The sequence below is a fragment of the Oryx dammah genome, unplaced genomic scaffold (genome assembly GCF_014754425.2).
Source record: "Oryx dammah isolate SB20612 unplaced genomic scaffold, SCBI_Odam_1.1 HiC_scaffold_3, whole genome shotgun sequence".
NCBI classification, from domain to species: domain Eukaryota; kingdom Metazoa; phylum Chordata; class Mammalia; order Artiodactyla; family Bovidae; genus Oryx; species Oryx dammah.
This window is the reverse complement of record NW_024070187.1, coordinates 58546846-58558891: the sequence shown is the minus strand read 5'-3', so window position 1 is coordinate 58558891 and position 12046 is coordinate 58546846.

Here is a 12046-nt window from a genome sequence, read left to right as displayed (position 1 = left end):
GACACTGGTTGCTGCAGGGCAACTGAGCCCGTGTGCCACAACAGCTGAGGCCACATGCTGCAATTACTGAAGCCCGCATGCTCTAGATCCTGTGGTCTACAAGAGAAGCCGCTGCAAGGAGAAGCCCTCACACCACTAGAGAGCAGCCCCTGCTCACTGCAACTAGAGAAAGCCATTATGCACAGCAATGCAGATCCAGCATAGCCAAACATAAATGAATAATTAAGTTTTAAAAATCTGTGGGATAGGCCTGAGACACTGCCCAGAGGTGGGGAAGGGTGAAGTATCACAGCATGCTGGCAAGGAGTGATTAGAGAAAAATAAAACTATTATCTGCTGTACCTCACTGAGTTTAGCCCATCTGATAAACTGATTAAATAAACAATGATTTTTAAAAATACTGTCTTTTTTACAAACAGAAATAAAAATTCACTGAAGACTGATATTCTTCACACTGCCACGTTTATGCAGTCACATACACACAGTCAGCTAATCTATAACATAGGAAGCCAGAATGTACCGTGGAGAAAAGATAATCACTTCAATAAGTGGGAACACTGCACAGCTACATGTAAAAGAATGAGAGTAGGACATTTACTCACACCATAAACAAAAAATTGTATAAACCCAAAATGGATTAAAGACCTAAATGTAAAACCCGAAGCCATAGAACTGCTAGAGAAAAACATAGGCTGAACTCTCTTTGACATAAATTGGAGCAATATTTTTTTTGGATCTGTCTCTTAAGGCAAAAGAAATAAAAGTAAAAATAAACAAATGGCACCTAATTAAAGGCTTTTGCACAGCAAAGGAAATCATCAACAAAATGAAAAGACAACCTATGGGAATGGGAGAAAATATTTGCAAATGATATAACCAACAAGGGGTTAATATCCAAAATATATAAACAGCTCGTACAGCTGAAAATCAAAAAGAAACAATCCAATGAAAAAAATGGGCAGAAGTTTTGGATAGACCTTTTTTCAAAGAAGACATACAGATAGCTAACAGGCACATGAGAAGAAGCTCAACACTGCTAATTATTAAAGAAATGCAAATCAAAACAACAAGATATCACCTCATACCTTCAGAGTGGCTATCATCAAAAAGTTTACAAATATTAAAGTTGGCAAGGGTGTGGAGAAAAGGGAACGCTTGTACACTGTCGGTGGGAATGTGAATTGATATAGCCACTGTGGAAAACAGCATGGAGGTTCCTCAAGAAACTAAAATGGAACCAGCATATGATCCAGCAATTTCACTCCAAAGTGTGTGGGAAAAAATGAAAACATTAATTTGAAAAGACACATAGACCCCAGTGTTCACAGCAGTACTATTTATTAACACGATAACCAAGATATGGAAGCAACCCAAGTATCCATTAACAGACAAATGGATTAAAAAAAAAGATGAGGTTTATATATATAATGGAATGTTAGCCATAAAAAAGACTGAAATTCTGTTACTTACAGCAATGTAGATGGGCCTTGAGAATATTATTCTTAGTGAAATTAGTCAGAGAAAGACAAATATTGTATGATGTCACTTATGTGGAATCTAAAAAAATAAACATGTACTTAGCAAAACATACATAGAAAACAAACTACTGGTTTCCAGTGAGGGGCCCAAGGAAGAGGGGCAAGATAGGAGTATGGGAATGAGAGACATAAACTATTTAATTCTATATATAAAATGGATAAGCAACAAGGATATATTGTATAACACAGAGAATTATAGTCATTACCTTGTAGTAACTTTAAGTGGAGTATAATCTGTAAAAATATTGACTCATTATGATGTAAATCTGAAACTAATATATTGAAAATCAATTATAATTCAATTTAAAAAATAAATCAAGGCACAGATATAGTCCTAAAATTGGAGTAACTCCAGTATTTTGGTCATCTGATGTGAACAGCTGACTCATTGGAAAAGTCCCTGATGCTGGGAAGGGTTGAGGGCAGAAGGAGAAGAGGGTATCAGAGGATGAGATGGCTGGACAGCATCACTAATGCAATGAACATGAACTTAGACAAACTCCAGGAGATGGTGAGGGACAGGGAGGCCTGGAGTACAGCAGTCCATGGGGTCACAAAGAGTCAGACACGACTGGGCGACTGAACAACAGCAACCTAGTTGTGCAATTTTTTTTCGTATTGCCAGTTGTTCTGTTATTTTTTCATTTAGTTTTAGGCTGCACAGCACGTGGGATCCTAGTTCCCCAGCCAGGGATGGATCCTATGCCCCCCTGCAATGGAGGTGCAGAGTCTTAACCACTGGACTTCCAGGGAAGTTCCTTCCTGTTGTTTGTTAGCTTTTAAAAAATTTATTTCAGCTCCACAGTGGGTTTTAGCAATGTCATATAAACTTTTACAATTGTTGTCAAATTCCTGAAGCACCCGTCAGGTTTCTTTCGTGTATGTAGTGCAAGATCACAGAGCATCTGAAGATTCCTTGTTCAGTGACAAACTTTTAAAACTTTGCATTGTCAACATTCATCAACAGTTTGCAGAGGGAGCGTTCCAGGAAGCCATTCTTACACTGAGACAATTGGCAATAAGTTAACTGTACATAAAAGTGATTGCAAACCACAGAAACATATTTTGCTAAATCCAAGTTACTTTTTGTTGTTGTTGTTTGGTTTGGTTTGTCTGGCTTTGTTTTCATTTTGTTTTGTTTCTTACTGCGTCATGCAACTTGTGGGATCTTAGTTCCCCACTTGGGGATGGAACCCAGGCCCTCCACAATGAAAGCACAGAGTCCTAACCACTGAACCTCCAGGAAATGCCCCATTGCTAAACCCAAATTAAATGTACCAAATCCAACTTCCCCTCAGCCAGATACCCCAGAATGCCTAAGGACACTCCAGTGTCTCTCAGAAAAGTGGTATGGAAGGGTAGTCACAGTGGATAGAGGCAGTCATCTAAATCTATTGTGGTTAAAAATTGCAAATTTTACAAACTCTTATGACTGTGTGACTTCACTAGGGTCCTTCCCAGCGGGTACTGAAATTTAAACTTCATTAGTTTCATAGTAAATCCATATCTACCTACCCTTCTGAGTTGTTGACAGCAGTAAACAAGATATTGGGGGTGAAAACTATAAATAACTACACATAGGTAAAATGATGATAATAACGTGTTGGCTTCAGTTCAGTTCAGTTCAGTCGCTCTGTCGTGTCTGACTCTGAGACCCCATGAACCGCAGCACGCCAGGCCTCCCTGTCCATCACCAACTCCCAGAGTTCACTCAGACTCACGTCCATCGAGTCCGGGATGCCATCCAGCCATCTCATCCTCGGTCGTCCCCTTCTCCTCCTGCCCTCAATCCCTCCCAGCATCAGAGTCTTTTCCAATGAGTCAACTCTTCGCATGAGGTGGCCAAAGTACTGGAGTTTCAGCTTCAGCATCAGTCCTTCCAAAGAACACCCAGGACTGATCTCCTTTAGAATGGACTGGTTGGATCTCCTTGCAGTCCAAGGGACTCTGAAGAGTCTTCTCCAACACCACAGTTCAAAAGCTTAGCCTCAGTCTAAGCTTTGTACACTATATTTATGTCTGGTGATACCTAGTAGCCTGATGGGAAGAGCTGAAAGAATCCTATTTGCCAGAAAGCAGAAGGAGTTCCTGGTGAAAAAATTTATCCTAAGTGTAAAGCCAGGATTGACATATTTGATTCAGCAACAAAGCTCTTGGTGGCTACAGTAAGAGGTGATTATTGTCTAGCCATGAGCACCATGTCTCATTCCTTTATGGGAGTCAGTTGAGGGGTGCATCATGAATAAGTACTAAAGTATCTATTTCACTGAAATAACCTTGCAAGTCATTGAGCCAAGGAAATTTTGTTAGAAAACTTACCAAAACTTCAGTCCAGAACTCAAAATTTTTAAATTCAGAGCAATAGCCTCAAATATTAAAACAGGTCAGTTGACCAAATAATAAAATATCTTTAATTCTGCCTATGCATTTCACATCTAAATACAATAAGAAGCTAGTTTTTAAATAATTTTTATATAATTTTATTTATTTATATTTGGCTTGCTGAATCTTTATTGCTGCATGGGCTTTTCTCTAGTTGTGGCGAGCCAGGGCTACTCTAGTTGTGATGGGAGGGCTTCTCATTTCTGTGGCTTCTCTTATTGAGGAGCACAGGCTCTTAGGGGTTCTCAAGGCAATGGCATCTGACTCCAGTACTCTTGCCTGGAGAATCCCAGGGACAGGGGAGCCTGGTGGGCTGCCGTCTATGGGGTCGCACAGAGTCGGACACGACTGAAGCGACTTAGCAGCAGCAGCAGCAGCAGGCTGCAATAGTTGTGGCTCACGGGCTTCACTGTTATGCGGCATGTGGAATCTTCCTGGATCCAGGATGGAACGCATGTCTCCCACATTGGCAGGTAGATTCTTTATGACTGAGTCACCAGGGAAGCCCAGGAGGCTATTTATTTACATGTATTTTATATTGTTATGCATCACTGAAGCAATGACACTTTTATAAAAACTTTTTTTTTTTTTGTCAGTTTGTAACACTCTCCCATTTCTCCTAGGTCTTATGTCAAGACAATCCATTTCAGAGTTGATGTGACTGGATAAATACTGGGAAAAGGAAAGAAGAGAGAAACTGATTCTGTATTTAAAATTTTTTTAATAATATTGTAAACATCTAATTCTGCTACATTGTTGATCTTAATTTCTCCTATGTCTGGAATGGTGTCAGATACAATAGTGAGAAAAGTTTAATACTTTGTTGTGTCCTGTAAAGTGTCTCCTGCTGCTCCTCTACTTCTGTTCATCGCTTGAGTAATGTATGGCAAATGTATGACAAATCTTCACTTCTAGTGAAACAGCAGAACCATGCCTAGGGAAGACAGCAGTGGTATAGCCCAAGATTAAAATCTATATTGTTAGCTAGTCAGGCATAGACAGATAATCCAGAAATTTTTTAATCAATTGGACAAGTATTTATTGAGTGCCATCAGGTGCCCGGCACTGTTCTAGGCATTTGAGATACCTCATGAACAATATGAACACAGACTTCTGCCCTCACATGGCTTGTAATCTAGCAGAATGTACACAACAGTACCTTGCTTCAAGTTAGTGTCATCTCCCCAGACTCACAACAGAGTAAGGGTTTGGAATGGGTCCCTCTAACTCTTTTCACTAGGGCTTCCTAAGTGGCCCAGTGGTAATAAAAGAATCTTTCCTGCAAGTGCAGGAGACTCAGGAGACGTGGGTTCGATCTCTGGGTCAGGAAGATGCCCTGGAGAAGGAAATAGCAACCCATTCCAGTATTCTTGCCTGGGAAATCCCATGGACAGAGGAGCCTGGGAGGCTACAGTCCATGGGATCTCAAAGAATCGGACGAGACTGAGCACGCACTCTTCATGTCAGCTTCTCCAGTGCTCAGTGGACAGGGGTTCTTCCATCTAAGTCCACAGAACAACCTTATCAATAAAGAAGAAACATCCTCCCCCTTGTGTACTAAGTCACTTCAGTGTCTGACTCTGTGACCCCACGGACTGTAGCCTGCCAGGCTCCTCTTTCCATGGGATTCTCCAGGCAAGAATACTGGAGTATTTCCTCCAGCATTTCCTTCTCCTCCTGGGATAGGCAATCTTCCCAATCCCAGGATTGAACCAGTGTCTCATATGTCTCCTTTGGCAGGCAGGCTCTTTACCACTAAGCACTACCTGGGAAGCCCAATCCTCCCATTTAGCCCCACCCTTTATTTTCATAACCTCTCATGACACTTGCTCCCTTTCCCCATGATCTTATGTCTTCCTCTCTACCTCTGGCACAGGCTGTTCCCCTTTAGATGAGACCTGGACTGTGTCAAATCCTATCAGTGGTGTATATACAATCAGACCTTTCACACTGCAAAAACTGAACTCCCTCATGTGTTAATAATCTGAGGGGGTCTCTGTCTCTCCCTCTGCATTCAGTAACACTGCCAAATGCTCCTTCTGTTCCCCATGGTATGTGCTCTGCTGCAAGAAGGGAACAACATACAGGGAGGAAAAGGACGTCTGTCTTATCACACTAACAGTGAGAGAATCCGAGATGCAGATAGGGTACAGAAATGAAGTATCTAGAAGATAATAGTTTTCTGGTTTATTATATGAAAAAAGATACTGTGTTGTAAAATTTGAACTTATTACTATATATTAAGTATTATTATTAAAATGTGAATGTTTTTATTTTTAAGATTAAAAAGTCAAACCTTTTTAATGAAAGGTTTGTAATGTAATGAAAATGTAATGAAAATTACATTTAAATAATTAGTTCTGATGCTAACGGAGAGGTTTTTTTTCCCAACAAATTGGCAGATACCTTGGGAACTTTGTGTTTGTGTCAGGAGAGAAGTGTATAAATATAAAGAATACTGGTTTGGTACTCTTTTCAACAAGATAAACCTTTGGAGGAGATCTTTCCTTTCCTTTCTTTTCAATAATCTTTCCTTTCTCTGGAAATTGCTGTTGGTCTCCCAATCCATTAGTGGTGGCTCATCTAGAAGTATGTTTTAGACATGACCCTGCCCACCTGGCCCCAGCTGATAAGACCAGTTATGGGCACCTGGAGAGACAAAGCATAAACAATAAACATAATAAGTAATTAATTATTTAGTATGCTAGATGATAAGGGGTACAGGGAAAAGAAAAAAGAATTAAATGTATTGTCCTTAGCTTTTGCAATTTGAGCTAAGAGCTGCTAGTTTAGTCTGGGCTGACCTAAGATAAAGGAGTTGTAAAGAAGATGGATGGTTCTCTTCTGCAAGTCATGTGAACTGAAAAGCAAAGAAAGGAGCCTCTTCAAAGAGCAAAGAATGAAGCAGGTATCAGAGGAAAGTCAATAGCATCCTGATAGCTCCTCAGTTCTTACTTCCATTTCTTTCTTGAAGCCTAGCTGTAATTTTGCTCCTGGGTTCCCTGGGATACCACCCTGTTTCTCTATCTATCTGTCTGTCTCTCTCTCTAGTTCTTGCTTAAACTAGCTACAGTTAGTTTCTTTCATTCCTTGCAACCAAGTGAACTAACTTACAGCAATAATGATAATATATTAACAGTAGAGCTAACATTTATTAAGCATACACCATGTGCCAGGTATTGTACTAAGCACTTCAGGTACTTTATCTCATTAGGTGCAGATTTTATCTGTCATGCTTTAAAAATAAATCCATTTTCCAGTCTTAAGCATTCTGAAGCTTTTTTTTGTCTGAACATACTTTCAGAAATTTTGACAAGTATGTGAAATTATGAAGAAAGAGAAAGCCATATCCCATAATCCCATTAATGGGAGACAATAATGGTTAATATTTTTTCCTTGCTTATACCTAAGAAAATTCTTCACTCCCCACCATCTTCCCAATTTCATTCTGTCTTTTGTCCAGACTTCTGCTTTCCAAATTAGTAAGCTAAGATAGCACAAAAGCATGCAAATATAGTAATAACATAATAACACAAGGAAACTTCAAATCACCTGTTGAAGTTGGGCACTGTATCTTATCCACCTCTGCGTCCTCAACGTTTAGTATTAAACCTGCACACAGTAAGCACTAAGTGGATCAAGGTAGCAAAACCCAATGTGACAGAGGTTCCTAACTGGCCTCTCCAGTTGTATTCAAAGCAAAGTCAAATAAAAACCTCAATACATACAGAGATGAAACTAACTTTCATGGAAAATTCTAGTCTCAGTACACCATGTGCTGGGTACTGTGCCAAGCAGTTCAGGTACTTTATCTGATTAGGTGTGGATTTTATCACATACACATTTGGTTCAATCAGTCTCTGATTCTACACCCACATTTTGCAAAATCAAGTGTTTTTCAGATTATCAACACTGAAGCACTAGGGGTTATGTTCAAACATCAAATATTTCCCATTATGTTCACTATCCTCTTCTTCCTAAAAAATGAAAATAAAACTGTTGTATTCTAGTAATATAGTCAATTGAGTGGAAAGCAGTTTTCTGATTTTCAATTTGTCAAAAAATTCAAATAACAAGAAACTTCCTATCTCCTGAAAATAATAATAAACCTATATTGTTAGAAGGTGAAACAGCTCTTATTAAATTTTCTGCAGATTCACTGTTTAATTTTCTTTAATCCCTGCACAAGTCTACGCATAATTGAACTCAGAAGAGTTTTTCCAAAACAGTATTTATTTAGGTAGTACACATTCCAAAAACTATTCAGTTTCTGGAACTACTCGGAAAATTTCAGAAGGCAAAGTTACTCAAATTCTTGACACATTCCTTGGACAAGCAAAATGGTGCTGGTACCAGTTCTGATGTGGTTACAGTTCCAGTTGTACTAGAAATTCGATGTTCTGTTACTTATTCTTACAATCTGCCAATTATAGTAATGACATTTGATGGTTCTAAGTCAGAAAATACTGCATTGATGACAATTCTTAGTTAGTAAAGTGAGCATAATGAAAAGAACCAATTGATTATTAAACAACCAGACATTAACTTTAGCCCATTCACTTTTGTACAACCTCATTTAGTACATTATATATTCTCATCCCTGTACTCCTTTTAAAATTTCAATTTTGTACTTTTCCGTGTTAGCCAATGAATACTTTGAGCCAAAGCTTGGTGGAGCTGTCTGCCAAGCAAAAGTTCCATTTCTGCAGTTTCTCCACCTTAGTTGTACAATTACTTAAATATTTGCTTGCATATTATTATTTCTTAAGAATGTGAGAAAAATGGGAAAATGAAAATGCAGATTCCACAGATAAATTGAGGCTCATAAACTTAATATAATTAAGAAAAATGCACTTATGGCTTTATAAATGTTCTACAAATGCTTACATTTTACATGTATAAGACATAGAACATTTATATAAATGTTCTACATCTACATATATACTTTACATTTATGTATATATATAATGTATATATATATACACATATAGACTTGGTAAACTCAGCAGTGACCACAAGACTGGAAAAGATCAGCTTTCATTCCAGTTCCAAAGAAGGGCAGTGCCAAAGAATGTTCAAACTACTGTACAACTACTGTACAACTGCGTTCATTTCACATGATAGTACAATTATGCTCAAAATCCTTCAAGCTGGGCTTCAGCAGTATGTGAACTAAGAACTTCCAGATGTACAAGTGGCATTTAGAAAAGGCAGAGGAACAAGAGATCAAATTGCCAACATCCACTGGATCATAGAGAAAGCAAGAAAATTTAGGAAAAACTTCTGCTACTTCTGCTTCATTGACTACGCTAAAGTTTTTTCACTGCATGGATCACAACAAACTGTGGAAAAATCTTAAAGAGATAGGAATAGCAGACCACCTTACCTGTTTCCTGATAAACCTGTATGCAGGTCAAGAAGCAACAGTTAGAACCTCACATGGAACAACTGACTGTTTCAAAACTGGGAAAGGAGTACGACAAGGCTGTATACTGTCACCCTGCTTGTTTAACTTATATGCAGAGTACATCAGGCAAAATGCTGGGCTGGATGAGTCACAGACTCAAGATTGTCGGGAGAAATATGAACAACCTCAGATATGCAGATGTACCAACCACTCTAATGGCAGAAAGTGAAGAGGAGCTAAAGAGCCTCTTGATGAAGGTGAAAGAGGAGAGTGAAAAAGTTGGCATAAAACTCAACATTCAAAAAATTAAGATCATGACATCCAGTTCCATCTCTTCATGGAAAATAGATGGGGAAAAAGTAGAAACAGTGACAGATTTTATATTCTTGGTCTCCAAAATCACTGTAGATGGGGACTGCAGCCATGAAATTAAAAAACACTCTCTCCTTGGAAGAAAAACTATCACAAACCTAGACAGTGTATTAAAAAACACTGACATCACTTTTTTAAATTTATTTTTTAACTGAAGGATAATTGCTTTACAGAATTTTGTTGTTTTCTGTCAAACCTCAACATGAATCAGCCATGCTGCTGCTGCTAAGTCGCTTCAGTCGTGTCCAACTCTGCAACCCCATAGATGGCAGCCACCAGGCTCTCCCATCCCTGGGATTCTCCAGGCAAGAACACTGGAGTGGGTTGCCATTTCCTTCTCCAGTTCATGAAAGTGAAAATTGGAAGTGAAGTTGCTCAGTCGCGTCCAACTCCTTGCGACCCCATGGACTGCAGCCTACCAGGCTCCTCCATCCATGGGATTTTCCAGGCAAGAGTACTGGAGTGGGTTGCCATTGCCTTCTCCGAATCAGCCATAGGTATACATACATACCCTCCCTTTTGAACTTCCCTCCCATCTCCCTCCCCATTCCACCCATCTAAGTTGATGCAGAGCCCCTGTTTGGGTTTCCTGAGACATACAGCAAATTCCTGTTGGCTATCTATTTTACATATGGTAATGTAAGTTTCCATGTTACTCTGTCCATACATCTCACCCTCTTCTCCCAACTCTCCTTGTCCATAAGTCTATTCTCTATGTCGGTTTCTCCATTGCTGCCCTGCAAATAAATTCTTGAGAACCATTTTTCTAGATTCTGTATATATGCGTAAAATACACTGACATCACTTTTAAAAAACAAAAACATCACTTTGCTGACAAATGTCCATGTAGTCAAAGCTATGATTTTTCCAGTAGTCATGTATGGATGTGAGAGTTGGACCTTAAAAAAGGCAGAGTGCCAAAGAATTGATGCTTTTGAACTGTGGTGGTGGAGGAAACTCCTGAGAGTCCCTTGGACAGCAAAGATATCAAACCAGTCAACTCTGAAGGAAATCAACCCTGAATATTCATTGGAAGGACTGATACTGAAGCTGAAGCTTCAATAATTTGGCCACCTGATACAAAGAGTCAACTCACTGGAAAAGACCCTGATGCTGGGAAAGATTGAGGGCAGGAGAAGAGGTGGGCAACATGAATGATTAGATAGTATCACCAACTCAGTGGACATGAATCTGAGCAAACTCCTGGAGAAAGTGAAGGATAGGGAAGCCTGGTGTGCTGCAATCCATGGGTTTGCAAAAAATTGGACATGACTTAGCAAGGGAACAACATATACAGAACAATTATATATAAACATCTATCTATCTATATAACATTTATATATAAATGTTCTACAAATTTTCTCTTTCAAAAATAAGCAAATGTTAGGTCCAAAAATAAGAGTGAGGAAATTTGTCTTACAGAAGGTAAAATGCTTTTACTTCTTTACAGCTACTAACCCACTTTAGGACAGATTTTACATATGGCTGGTGTATGAATTTCCTGAGGCTGTTGTAACAAAGTACCATCAGTGCAGTGGCTTACAACAACAGAAATTCATTCTCCTCTTGTTCTGGAGACCGGAAGTCTGAAATCAAGGTGTCAGGAGGGTGATACTCTTTCTGAAGGCTCAAGGAAGAATCTTCCCTTGCCTCTTTCCTTAGTTCTGGTGTTTGCTGGAAATCCTTGGCATTCCTTGGCTTGCAGCTGCTTGACTCCAATCTCTGCCTCTTTAATCCCCTGGCCTTCTTCCCGGCCTGTCTTTTTTATAACACCAGCCATTGGACTTAGGGCCCACTTTTGAACTAATTACATCTGCAAAATCCCTACTTCCAAATAAGGTCATGACCTGAGGTTCCAAGTAGACATTAATTTGGAGGGCACTATTTGACCCAGTCTGGGCTTTGGTGGCTCAGTAGTAAAGAATCTGCCTGCCAATGCAGAGATGCAGGTTTGATCCCTTGTCCGGGGAAGATCCCCAGAGGAAGAAATGGCAACCCATCCAGTATGGAAAATCCCATGTACAGAAGAGGCCGGCAGGCTACAGTCCATGGAGCTGCAAAGAATCAGACACGACTTAGCGACTGAACAACAAAATTGACCCAGTCAAGCTAGTTTCGCGGATCATGGTTAAGATTTCATGAAGTCCAATTGATATTTCTAAATCAGGTCATATTTGGTATTTAAAGTTCAGAAATTTACTCACATTAGTTCAAGTGAGATTTTACTGTAAGGAAACAACACTTATGTGGAGTCCAAGAAAAATTGAACAGTTGGGACAAAAATTAGGACAGTTCTGTTTTCCTTAGCATACTCTTATGTAGAAAGCTGAAGACTTTTACTGTTTTA